At 35.6% G+C, this 14,550-nt stretch overlaps 1 long non-coding RNA gene across 1 annotated transcript; it reads left to right on the top strand.

Annotated features, from left to right (window-relative positions):
• Positions 1-5,284: 5,284 nt before the first annotated feature.
• Positions 5,285-7,828, top strand: LOC122020554. The gene is made up of 2 exons (XR_006122259.1): positions 5,285-5,595; positions 7,601-7,828. It is a non-coding gene; the product is annotated as an uncharacterized LOC122020554 (long non-coding RNA).
• Positions 7,829-14,550: the final 6,722 nt, after the last annotated feature.

Here is a 14,550-nt window from a genome sequence, read left to right as displayed (position 1 = left end):
CAAATGCGATGAATTCCGAAATAGAGTCTATGTACTCTAATAAGGTCTGGGAGCTTGTAGAACCACTGATGGTGTAAAAGCCGTTGGATGCAAGTGGATCTACAAAAGGAAAAGAGGGATGACGGGAAGGTAGAAACCTTCAAAGCTAGGTTTGTTGCGAAAGGGTACACTCGAAAGAGGAATCGATTATGAGGAAACCTTTTCACCGTAGCTATGCTTAAGTCTATCCGGATACTCTTATCCATTCTGCTCATATGGATTATGAGATTTGGCAAATGGATGTCAAGGCGACTTTCCTTAATGGAAGTCTTGAAGAGAACATCCATATGAAGCAACGGAAGGATTTATTGAAAAGGCAAAGAGCATCTAGTATGCAAGCTCAATCGGTCCATTTATGGACTGAAGCAAGCTTCAAGGTCTTGGAACATCCGGTTTAATGAAGTAATCCAGTCATATGGATTTATTCAAAGTCCGGATGAGTCTTGTGTATATAAGAAGTGTAACGGAAACGTGGTGGTATTTCTTGTACTATACGTAGATGATATTTTGTTAATTGGCAACAATGTCAAGGTATTATCAGACGTAAGGGTATGGTTGTCCAAACAATTTGATATGAAGGACTTAGGAGAATGTACACACATTCTTGGGATCAAAGTTATAAGGGATCGCAAGAAAAGAATGTTGTGTCTATCCCAAGCTTCATATATAGATACAATCCTTGCTCGTTTTAGCATGCAAGACTCCAAGAAAGGTTTCTTACCTTTTAGACATGGAGTAGCTCTATCTAAAGAGATGTCTCCAAAGACATCAAAAGAGATAGAGGACATGAAAGCAGTTCCTTATGCTTCGGCTGTAGGAAGCCTAATGTATGCAATGCTATGTACGAGACCTGATATCTGTTTTGCTGTAGGCATGGTCAGCAGATATCAGAGTAACCCTGGACAAGGACATTGGACTGCGGTAAAGCATATATTAAAGTACCTGAGAAGGACTAGGGATTATATGCTAGTTTACCAAGCAGATGATTTGCTCCCTGTGGGTTACACGGATTCAGATTTTCAATCAGATAGGGATAATAGTAAGTCTACATCAGGCTATGTGTTTACTTTAGGAGGTGGAGCCATTTCATGGAGGAGTGTTAAGCAGAAATGCGTTTCGGACTCAACCATGGAAGCTGAGTATGTAGCAGCCTCTGAGGCAGCTAAAGAAGCAGTATGGCTCAGGAACTTTCTAATGGACTTAGATGTGATTCCTGGTTTGCCCAAGATCATCACAATTTATTGTGATAATAGCGGTGCAGTTTCAAACTCGAAGGAACCACGAGCTCATAAGGCGAGTAAACATATAGAGCGCAAGTACCATCTGATACGAGATATCGTGAAGCGAGGACAAGTTGTCATCGCCAAGATTGCATCAGCGGATAACCTGGCAGATCCTTTCACTAAGGCCCTTCCGGCGAAAGCTTTCGATCGGCATGTGGAGGGAATGGGAATCAGATGTATGATAGAAGATATGGCAGCTTAGTCATTAGTATAAGTGGGAGATTGTTGGAGTGTATACTGAAAGCCTAAGCTTTGTAAACATTCATTATGAATAAAGAATCACATTTGGTCTAATTATCTACATTTGTTTGTAGTTGTTCATTTAATTTATATTGTAGATAACATAGTATGTGGTGTCACATACAGAAGATGATGTTATCAGTACCTTATAAATTATAAACAGTAGCTCACGACCAGAACGGAAAGGAACAAACCATTAGAAGGTCGTAGTGTAATTAGGTATTAGTTTATCTTGACTATATAATTACACTAGTACACTCAGAGTGTATTGAGTAGGACCATTTGAGGTCGTTCCTTTTATCTTGACTTTATAAAGGAACAAAGACCTCGATTATTATGGAAGTGTGTGCTCTTAATCCTAATATAATAACAAGCACATATGTTTGATATTTATTTCTTTAATTTATCAATGGGTGAGATTTAGTTCGATGAATCAATAAACCCGATAAATTGGGAAATGGTATCACTCATAGTGTGTGTTGTTGATTATAGAAGGAAACTGTGTCCTAGTGATACTAGGTTGATAATGTCCTCAAGAGGAGCTCATAAAGATTGTCATGTTAAACCCTGCAGGTGGACTTAGTCCGACATGATAATAAGGTTGAGTGGTACTACTCTTGGACTTAGATATTAATTAAATGAGTTGTCAGTAACTCACTTAATTAGTGGACATTTGATATCTTAAACACAGGGAGACTAACACACTCATAATAAGAAGGAGCCCAAAAATGTAATTTGGGATTGGTGCGGTAGTTCAATGATAGTTCTCTAGTGGAATGAATTATCATTGATAAAATTAAGTTGTGTGTTCGGGGCGAACATGGGATGCTTAATTTTATCGGGAGACCAAAATCAATTCCTCCTCTCGGTCCCTATTGTAGTCTCTTATTTATAGAGTACTATACCCACATATACCCACCTTCTATACCCACCTAAAGGGGCCGGCCAAGCTAGCTTGGGAACCAAGCTAGGGCCGGCCTAAGCTGGCCGGCCCTAGCTTGAACCCAAGCTAGTAGGGCCGGCCATAATTAATTAAAAGAAAATTTAATTTTAATGTTTATTATTATGTGGAAGATTTAATTTAAAGAGAATTAAAATTAAAATATCTCTCTTGTAAAAGATTTACAAAGATTAAAGAAAGAGATTAGATCTCTTTCCTTATTTATAGATTGGAGAGATGTTTTATTTTCTCTTTAAAATTATTCACATGTTAATAAAATTAAAATTATAGATATTTCCTTTTATTAACCATGAAGAGATTTTAAAGAGAAATTTTATTTTTAAAATTTCCGAAACAAATAAGGAAAGTTTTAATTGTTGATTGAAACTTGTCCAATTTGCTTCCTATTGATTTGGCCGCCATCATTGTTTAATTGGGAAATATTATTTTATTTTTCTCAATTAAATCATGTCAAGGAAATTAAGGAAAATTTATTGTAATTAAATTTCCTAATTTACCTAGGCCAAGGAATATAAAAGAAGGGGTGAGGGTGTCTTCACAAGACACAACATCTATTATTCCTCTCCCTCTTTTGTTCCTTGGTGTGGCCGGCCATCATCTCCTTCTCTTCCTCTTGTGGTGGCCGAACCTCTCCCTCTCCCTTGGAGTTCTTGTGGTGGCGGATACTACTGGAGAAGAAGAAGAAGAAGGAGAGAAAGCTAGCATCTCTTGGAGCTTGGTTAGTATTTTGGTTTTTCTCCTTGGTGAAGCTTTTCTTTTGTGGCCGAACCTTGCTTGGAGGAGAAGAAGGTGGTTGGTGGTTTCTCATCTTGGAAGATCGTTGCCCACACAACGTCCGAGGTTAGAAGAGGAATACGGTAGAAGATCAAGAGGTTTTTTTCTACAAGGTATAACTAGTAATTTCTATTTCCGCATCATGCTAGTTATTTATGGAAATAATACCAAATACAAGAGGCTTACGTTCTAGTATTTCGAATATGTTTTTTTGAAGTTGTGTTCTTTTGTTTCTTTCTTTTCCTTGTGATTTGATTGTTCTCTTTGGTTAACCTAAAGTTATTTTAGGAAATTAAATATTAGCTTTCTATTAAAGGTTTTGTCTAGTCGGTGGTGGTTGCTCCCATATCCAAGAAGGCCATGTGCCTCGCCACGTCAGTACTGGGAACCTTTTATGGAAATTAATATTTAATGGAATTAATAACTTAAGGAGACTTGGGTCGAACGTGTTAAGTTCCGCAGGAAATCCAAGTCAAAATCTAAAAGAACAAATAGATTAAGTTTTGGATCAAACGTGTTAAGTTCCGCAGGCGATCCAAAATTTAATTTAAAAGAACACATGGTAGCTAGGAAATGGTTCAGACCTTTGTACAAAATTTTTGTACAGTGGAACCTATAGGTTTTCCGAGTAGCAACCAACAGGTGCCACTTTCAAAAAGCTTAGAGGTGCCCTAGAGCCTCCCTTGGAGGCACCCTAGAGCATCCATAAAGGTGCTTCCAAGGAACACTAGTCGTTAGTCTACCGTTGAGAAGAGGATAAATTCTTATCCTCATGGAGGCACCCTAGATCTCCTTGGAGGTGTCTTCAAGAATTGGTAACTTTTTTTAAAAGGCTATAAAAAATCCCTGGAGTTAAGAATTATTCATCAATCACTGGATTCAATTTCCTAGCTATTTCTGAGTTTTCAAAGACTATAAGAGGCTTCTCCACCTTTAACCAAGGATATTTTTAGATCTTTTCACTTACCTTAGATTAACAACCACATAAGTTGTAACCAAGTAATTCTTATGTCCTCATACATATATTTATGCATTTACTTTTGATTGTTTAATTAATATTGTGTCCTTAGTAAATTCAAAAAGCAAGAGATTTCTAACTTTCTTTTCAGGTTATTCATCCCCCCCCTCTAGTCAGCCTAACGTGGAACTATAATTGGTATCAGAACTGAACCACTCTAGAAGGACTAACTATCTACTAAAGCAAAGAAATGAAGATCAAACTAAGTATCTGCCCACCAAAGTTTGAGGGGGAGTTTGCGCTATGGAAACATCGGATGGACATATTTTTCAAAACAGATTTTTGACATTCTTTTAATAATCAAATATGGTTTTGTAGTACCCAAAGATCAACATCAAGAAGAAAAGGAAGAGCATCTATGGACCAAGAAGGAGTAGAATGACTTTGTAGCAAATGGAAGAGCTGAATTCCATCTACTAAACATTCTTCCCCCCCCCCCCCCCCCTCCCCCACAAGAAGTTAATAGGATCGGCAACTACAACTCGATAAAAGAACTCTGGGAGAAAATCATAGAACTATATAAAGGGACCTCAGAAGCAATGCTCGCAAGATAGGGTCTACTCTGAAATCAACTTAGCAACCTCCGACTTGGAGAAGGAGAAATGGTTGGTCAGCTACATGCCAAAGTCAAGGAGTTGATCACCGGACTCACCATCCTCAAAGAAATGGTAACCAATCAAGACACCTTAAGATACACACTTAATGTCTTCCCAAGGACCTCGGACTAGACATCGATAATCGATTCCTACTACATATCTAAAGATCTTGATGTAAGGACCTACGAACAAAAATTAAGAAATTTATTTATGAAAATATCTAAGTTCACACAAGCGCTAATTAAGGGATTAATTTACAAAATATTCTATGAATTTTAGGAATTTTTCAGAATTTTAAATATACATGTATGACACGTTTCAAGGGGATAGAACCCTTCAAATAAGGGAAACATATGATATCCAATTTAGTGAGGAGTTGATTATCCCTGATTAACTTAAGTCGATGATACCTAACCTAGGTATAGAGAATATCATTTCTCCTCGTAGCCCTAAATCGCCGACTCCTCACTCTCTTCTTTCCTGAAAATCGTCGCTCCCTCTCGCACCAGCTCATCCCGCGGTCGTCGATCCAGCCCCAGCGGACCACAGCTCTCGGCCAGACGCCACTCCACACAGATCATCTCCCTGAAACGCTACGATCGGACAAGGATCGGGCGATTCCCCGCGACGGTGGCACGGATCTGGTGAGCTCGGGCATCCGACAGAGGAACAAGAAGGAAGAAGGTAAGTGTATCTACTGTGATAACTTGAGATCTGTAAGGTATAGTGGGGCGGAAAACCTAAAGAAGGTGAGCTTTGGTATGGGTTTTCGATTGGTTTCTCACTGTGGATGTTCGGATTGTTTTTCCTTGGTGATGCCCCGATTTGATTCTCTTGAGGATGCCTTCGATTGTTCTCCTCCCTTGTGGATGCGTTCGATTGGCTTTTCTTTGTAGACGTTTCGGATTGGCTTCTCTTCTGTGGGATGTGTTCTTGCTGGAGGTTTTCGGCTGAAGGTTTCTGTTTGATTTGCATATGTTACCGAAAATGTTTGACGGTGATTTCTGCGTGACGAAGTTAGAATTTCACAGTAGGCTTTCCTGGAGGTTTGGCTGGTGTCCGATGAGTTGGGGTTTGAGTTTGAGTTGTATGTTTTTCGTGATGAAAAAGTTTTAGTGAGATGCGCGTGACCTGTTTGTTTGAATGCTTGACAGAGATGTTGGTTGTGATTCGAGCACTCCATGAAGTTTTGGATTCTATTTGAGAAATTTCGTAATGATTTAGAGTTGAATTTGTGCCTCCGTGGGAAGTTTGCTTTGAAATCTTTATATAGTTCCATTCAATACATTTACTTCGCTGCTTGATATCGTTTACGGGTTTTGAATTGAAGATTCAGTGTAGATCTTGTTGTACTGTTGGTTCATTTGTTTTACAATGTTGTAGAGAATCTTAGTTGACTCATTTGTGGTGATGTTCATCGTGCTGGTTAGGAGATTTAATAGTTTTGTTAGTAAGTTTGGTTTTCCTTCGAGATTTATTGCTGTTGGGATTTTGTGAGGATACGGTTTGTGGTGAATCAAGAGAATAAATTGTTACTGTTGCAAATTTTCATTTAGGAGTAGGAATTGAATTGGTTACTGGTAGGGTAATAGTTGTCATGGGTATTAATTATTTTCCCTAAGCCTTAGTCTTGTATTGTAAGCTTAATGGGGTATTAATTATTTTCCCTAAGCAGAAAATTGACATGTTTACAGTATACGATGAATTGAGTTATTGTTAAATTGACATGTTTACAGTATACGATGAATTGAGCTATTGTTACGTTTATGCTAGAGGTAGAGTAAGTTTTATATGGCTAGAATGGTGTTTTTCTTCTTCTTTTGGTTCTCGGTTTCTTGACTGTAGTTTCAAAGAATTGATGGGTTTTGGTTGCTTTGTTGTGGTTCGATCTATCGGATTGTTATTGGCTTCGTTTCCTTATGTTGTTGTTAGAAATTCACGACCGACCTCGATAGAAATCTGTCCTCCATATTGGATTTGGGTTTTTGGTAGACGTTGGTTAGCATGTTTTGTTTGGAAACTTAAATAAATGTTGTTTGGGATCTTTGTGAGATGGATTCGTTGGACTGATATCTGCTATAGGTACTGATTTGTTCTCTTTAAAGCTCATGGTCTTGTTTTGCAAGCTTTAATTACTATTTATCAGTTACCTCATTGCATGAGAATTCTATAGTGCTTATAATCTTTCTTAAGTTAGGTAAAGTTTGAATGAAAAGGGTATTGTGAAATGGCATGGTTACTGGCTACAGAAGAATGGAATTAATGACTAAGTTATGTTATGTTATAGGTGGGTTAAGTTTTTATGTAGCTAGATGGTTGAATATGAGCATATGTGGTAGCAGTACTGGATGGGTGACCCGGGATGAGCTTCGGGGAGGGCCCATCCAAATTTGACTGATACTGGAATTTATGTCAGCTTCGACTATTTGACTGGATGCATGTTCTCTACGAGGTACCTCTAGGTTCATGGGACTGTTGACTGGCTCTAATTGTGGTTACCGGATATATGACATATTCATCTTATTTAGCTGTGTAGGAACTTTATTTACCGCATCTTTCTTCTTTGGTATACAATATTTTAGATATGTTTCTATTGTTTAACTCCTATCTCTACTATTTTATGGATGTCATGTTTTATCACATGAGATAATACTTGCTGGGTTGTAGACTCATGATGTCTACATTTCAGGTGAGGATGTGTCTCTGGACACAACGGAGGGCCTACGGACGGAGTAGGCGATGAGGCGGGATGGACGCATGGCGTTGTCCGGATATTAGGAGTGCTGAGCTTATGTTCTTCATGGGAAGGGTTTTTGCTTTGGTGATGTCGAGAGTTCTTAAACGAGTTTTCTTTGTTATACTTTGTGAGGAATGTTGGCTTTTACGTTCGATGAAATAATATTTTGATTTGGTATCACGTTATAAGTATATGCTAGTTTGTGTTTTGTGGGTGATGCAAATAAAAAAAAATGAGGGTTGGTTACAGGATATTTCACTTGAGATAAGTACCTTAGAAAGTTTATTTTATACTTTCGAATTATATGAAACTTGATATGTAGGACTGAGAAAAGAATGTGTCAAAACTTAGCACTGCAAGCCAAGCAAATCAAACCAAATTCAAGTTCATCAACGGATGAAGATGAGCAAGCATTCGTGGTTAGAAAGCTAAATAAGTTCTTTCAAATAAATAAATTTAATAAGACATAGGCAAGAAATTCCTCCTTGAAAGAAGAAAAATTCGAAGCTACAATTGCACCAAAGAGAGATACATCAAAGACAATTGACTAAAGCTGAAGAGTAAAGAAAAAAAAATAAAGACAAAGGGACAAGAAATTTCAAATAATAGAACCTCAAAAAAATATGGGACGAGTCATCAACAAAGAATCCGAGAAAGAGAGCTACTTCAGGGGAAATCAACGGTGAAGGGGGAGCATCCAACTTCGAATATGATACAGTGAGATATGCCTTCTACCTCCTCACCAATTATATGAAGGTATTAAACTCATGTCTAGATCTTTATATAAATTTAGATCTAAGTATATTAAATTGAAAAAAAAAGAATAATATGGATTTAAAAATGATCTTAGCTAAAGCATGTCCACTAGAAGAATTCAACAAAATTCAAATGAAAAATTCTAAATTAAAAGAGCAAGTATAAAGATTAAAAAAGAATGATGCATGCTCAAAGTTTTCAAATTTTTGAAATAATAGAGGATTAAATTGTTATATTCAGAATCATAGGGACAAATTATAAAAATTTATAGAAATTATGTTGCTAAAAATATTTGATAATAGAAATTTCTATCAGGTTCCTAAATCATGTTTAGTATGATTTAACTAATTTGTATATGCATGCTCAAAATTTAATTTGCTTTAGCTTTAATATTGTTTGTAAAATTATTTAATAAAATTTATATTTACATTTTCTCTCCAAATCTTTTTTCTATGAAAAATGAAATTATTATCAACTAAGAAAAAAAAATCAAAATTTTTTTGAAAGTTATATTATTTTTTATGAATTTACTAACAAAAAATCATATTTTTAAAATTAAAAATTATTTATAAAATTTAGTTTTGAGAAAAATAATTTTTTTAATAATAAATTTGGTTTTATGTTATAATAAAATTTTTTAAGATTTTTCGATAACTATCTGATTTCTTATGAATTTTTTATCAAAAAAATATGATTTTAAATTTATAATTTTTTCGGAGATAATTTTAAAAGGCATGATTTTTTTGATAAGGAATATTACATTTTGAATGTTGAAAAAAATTACCCAAATTTTTAGGAATCTAAATCTATTTTTAATTATTTAAATTCAAAAATTATTATTTTAAATATAAATATAGTATGTGTGTGATTTTTTTTTTTGAATCTACTTTTCCTATTTGACCATGAAAATTTTTTTTAACATTTTTTTGAAACTTAAAAATATTTTTTTATTTTTACCAAAACTAAAATTTATTTGATAAAAATTATTACTTTTGGAAATAAATTTTGAGAAAAATACATATAACTAAAAATTCTATCTTAAACCCCTAGAAATAGTTTTACTTTTTTTTCTAACTGATTATTATTTTTCCTAATATATTTTTTGATGTAATCAAAGGAGGAGAAAATAGGAATTAAGTTATGGGAGAGGTAGTAAAATTACAAAATTTTGATATATTTTCTTGTACTTATTGTAAAATTATTTCTAGTACTTATTTCTAAATTTAAAACATAAATTATTTTATTATTTGCTTACCCTAATTTAACTTGGGTTGATGCATATCAAAAAGGAAGAGATTGTAAGTATCCCGGATTGGTTTTGATCTGATCAATTGAATTAAGTTAGGTCTTACAGTTTTGATGTCTTGAGTCTAAGTGTCCATGAGCTTAGGAACACAAAAGGTCGAACGAAAAACACAACTAGCGAGAAGAATGATATAGAAAGTGAATCAATGGGTTCGATGCATTCGAGCGATAAGCTACTGCGGAAGTGTATACCGGTGGATGAGAAGGATGTGCATGACATTCAAGGGATAAGAAGATGCGGAGGAAGTCTGCTCGATAAGAAGACCAAAATTAGATTTGGGTGAGCTCAATTTCATATGACCAAATCATCACCCAAAGAAGCTCAAGTTAGAGGTTAACTGAGCTTAGAGGCAGCCTAAAGAAGCTTGGAGGCACCTTCAAAAAGCTTGGAGGCGCCCTAAAGTCTCCCTTGGAGGCACCCTAGAGCATCCATAGAGGTGCTTCCAATGAACAATAGTCGTTAGGCTACCATTGAGAAGAGACAAATTCTTATCCTCTTAGAGGCACACTAGATCCCCTTGGAGGTGCCTTTAAGAAATGATAACTTTTTTTAGAATGCTATAAAAAGTCTCCTAGAGCTAGAATTATTCATCAATCATTATATTCAATTTCCTAACTATTTCTAAGCTTTCAAAGACTATAAGAGGATTCTCTGCCTTCAACGAAGGAGATTTTTAGAGTTTTTCATTTACCTTGAATTAACAACTACTTAGGTTATAGTCAAGTAATTCTTGTGTCCTCTTACTTATTTTTATGCATTTGCTTTTGATTGTTCAATTAATATTGTGTCCTTGGTAAGTTTAAAAAATAATAAATTTCTAACTTTCTTTTCAAGTTATTCACCCCCTCTAGCCGGCCTAACTTGAACCCACAGTAAGTAGAAGGCATATCTGACATGCATGTAGAAGTAGAAGTTTTGAGACTTAAGCAATGCAAAACAATCAGCAAAGGACGAAGAGCATCCTTGTCTTCACCATGAAGCGTTGCCACCAATCGAATTCCTCCATCTCAAACTTCTCTTCCACGGGGAACTCCTCGCCCGCCTCCTTAACCGCAATGGTTGCCTTCTCTGCCATGGCTCCATCGAAATTGGAACCCTTCCCATTCTTTAACACTACCTCCTCATTATCATCTTGGATCATGGGGTCGTAGAGGAGGATTTGAGTGCTTGGACACGATATCGACAGAGAATGGGAGGGGAGGGGAGGCAGAGAAGAGGATGGATGCAAGATGAGGAGAAGTAGAGGTTGGCAAATCGAAGGAGATAAAGGGGCGAGGGTGGCGGATAGACGAGAAGCAGAGGAGAGAGAAGGAGGAAGGTGATGAGATTTGGGGAATGAGGGTTCGGCTATCAGGCGAAAAAAGTTTCTAGATTAGTTGTTTTGATGAGCACCACTATACTTAACATGCAATATTGACGGCATGTTTTATCTACACACAGTCATTAACAATATTATCAAGTATTAACAACATGCTATGCACGTCGTTAATATTTAATCTCAACAACGTACTCTAAATTCCATAGAAAAGTTTATTAGTAGAATGTTTTTTCTGCAGGTCGTCATTTGTATAAATATTATACTATCCACAATGCACTTAATTGGGCATGTCATAAAAATTATTATTAATGACATGCATTAATCACACGTCGTTGTTGATGCGCTATGGAAAGTAATATTTATTGTAGTGCACGTGAGTTGCACTCACTTCTGTGCTTGTTAATTCGACATTAGTCAACTGATTTTTATCATTAGTCGATTGATACCATCAGCCGAACAGAATAAGAGTCTCACTCGCTTATATTCTCCTTCAAATCGACATCAGTCGATTGATGAAATGGATCAATCGACTGATGGTCTTATTTGAATGATTTTTCAGAGTATTAGTCAATTTATCCCCATATCAATTGACTAATGCTCTTCTTTGAATGATTTTTCATAGTATTAGTCAATTTATCCCCATATCAATTGACTGATACTCTTATTTGAATGATTTTTCAAAATATCAATCAAATGATCTCCATATCAATCGACTGATACTCTTATCTCAACCTTTCCTAGATTGTTACCTAATGTCAGATGAATCTCTCTTTCACTAGACTTTTGTGCTTGGAGTTTCCTCACCTCCCAGACTTTCCTTTCCTTGATTCCTGTCTCCAACCTACAAGGAATTTTTTCTACACTTATTGCACAAATAATATCTATTTTCATTTGCCTAATCTTAAATGTTATCAAATACCAAAGTTATATTTCTTGGGCATGATTGCATCAACACTCATATCACAAGCCTTCCATCGAGTCTAGTGAGGTGAGAGTCCAACTGACTGTACTATTGATGCTAAATGTTGAAAAAGATGGAGAGAAATTCAACTGTAGAGTTGATAATGGAGAAACCTGACTGAGGAGTCGACAATGGAGAATTCTAGTCGAGGAGTTGTTGATGGAGAATTTTGACTGAGGATGTAACACCCACGAAATGATAAGCTATACCTATGGGTATTTTTTTTCTTTTAGAATAAAAGAAAAAAAAGAAGAGAAATGGAACTAGAAACCAAAATGAAATAAAAAGAAAGAGAGGTTAAGGTTTGAACCTTGAACCTCCCACAAATGATAGAGTTAAATTGGTATATGGTAACCACTAGAGTAATGAATAATATATGAATAGAAAAGAATGAAAATAGTAGTTAAAAGTAAGAATATAATTAAGTAAAGGAACAAGAGAAAAGCAAGTAGCTTTCCTCCTCTTCCTCTTGGTTAAGAAAAGAAGCAAGCAAAAGACAAGTTGTCTTTCTTCCTTCTTCTCTATTTTTCATGGGAATTAAGAGAGTGAGGAGATAGAGGAGTTAAGGGGATGAATGGGGGCATGTTCATTCTCATTGGGAATAAATAGGAATGAGAGAAGAAAAGGGAAAGAAAGTTGCTTAATTCTTCCTTCTTATTCTTCCTCCTCCTTCCTTCTCCTTCTTCCTTCTCCACCGACACCTAAACCTCTTCCTCTCTCATTTCCGAAAATCCAAGCTAAGTTTCTTCTTGCTAAGAAAAAACAAATTCACAAGGAGTCCTCAAGATCTACTTCTTACAAGCAAGAGAAGAAAGGAGAAAACTAAGAAGAGAAGTTTCTTCTTCCTCTTCACAAGGGTATCATCTTCCTTAGGAAAAACAAGCAACAAGTTGTAAGTATCCCCTCACCTGTGGTACAAGTTGCTTACGTGTTTTCCATAAGGTTAGAATGCTTAAAAAAAACCTAGGATCACTTTTTGGAAATTTCGGCCAAAAACTTGAACAAAGGTTTTAGATAAAGTTTAAGACCAACTAAGCATGCTCACTATGTTCTTATGATATGTACCCTTGTATAGGAGTTAGTGAATGTTTATTATGCTTGTATGCTTACCTAAAACTTAGATCCATGCTCTTGAACTTTCGGCCAAGTGTGAATAAAAGATTAGGAAGGCTTAAGACCTAAACTAAATATGCTCACTATGTCTTTATGATATGTACCCTATGATAAGAGATTAGTTTGGTGTTTTTATGCTTGTATGTTGCTTTAAACCTAAATCTATGCTCATGAAGTGTTCGACCATGATAGAGAAATTGACTAAGAGAGGTTAAAAATTTAGTCTACCATGATCATGACTTGCTTATTAATATGTTATGAAGAGTACTTAGTGTTTTTCACACTTGTATGATTTTTGGAACCTAAATACATGCCACCTTAGGGAATTAGGGTTTCGGCCATGATCAATTTTAGGGTCCAAGGAAGCTTAAAAATTAAACCTAGCATGCTCATGAATCCCCTTATGATATGATATGAAGTTAGCTAGATATTCATGCTTGTATGTTGTTTAGAGCTTGATTTTCTTCTTCATGAACTTTCGACCATGATCAATTTTAGGGTCCAAGGAAGCTTAAAAATTAAACCTAGCATGCTCATGAATCCCCTTATGATATGATATGAAGTTAGCTAGATATTCATGCTTGTATGTTGTTTAGAGCTTGATTTTCTTCTTCACGAACTTTCGGCCATGATCAAATTTAGGGTCCAAGGAGGCTTAAAATTAAATCTAGCATGCTCATGAATTCCCTTATGATAAGATATGAAGTTAGCTTGATATTTATGCTTGTATGTTGTTTAGAGTTTATTTCCTCCTTCATGAATTTTCGGCCATGAAAGAATTAGAGACCTAGGGAAGCTTAAAAATTAGATTAACATGCTTATGACTTTCCTTATGATATGATATGAAGTTAGCTTGATATTTATGCTTGTATGTTGTTTAGAGCTTAATTCCTTCTTCATGAACTTTCGGCCATGATAAGGATCAAGACCTAGGAAAGCTTAAAAAATTGGATTAACATGCTTATGACTTTCCTTATAATATGATATGAAGTTAACATGAGATTCTTATGCTTGTATGTTGTTAGAGCTTAATTCCCTTCTTCATGAACTTTCGGCCATGATAAGGATCAAGACCTAGGAAAGCTTAAAAATTGGATTAACATGCTTATGACTTTCCTTATGATATGATATGAAGTTAACATGAGATTCTTATGCTTGTATGTTGTTTAGAGTTTAAGTTCATACTCTTTGAACTTTTGGCCATGATGGGATTAGAAGCCTAGATGCGCCTCACATGCTACGTTATGAATTAAGAAATGTTATTTAATGATTCCATGCATGATTATGTTTTTCTATGATAGGTGATGTGTTCATTTATGTATACCTATGAACCATGCATGATAATGTCTCTTATGATGTGTTATATGCTCAAGTATGCATGCTTTATGATATGACAAGTAATATGCTCATTTATGTATGCTTATGATCCATGCATGATAATGTCTCTT

The sequence above is a fragment of the Zingiber officinale genome, chromosome 9A (assembly GCF_018446385.1).
Source record: "Zingiber officinale cultivar Zhangliang chromosome 9A, Zo_v1.1, whole genome shotgun sequence".
NCBI lineage: Eukaryota > Viridiplantae > Streptophyta > Magnoliopsida > Zingiberales > Zingiberaceae > Zingiber > Zingiber officinale.
Note: the sequence above shows the minus strand (reverse complement) of the source record. Positions and strands in the feature narration are given on the sequence as shown.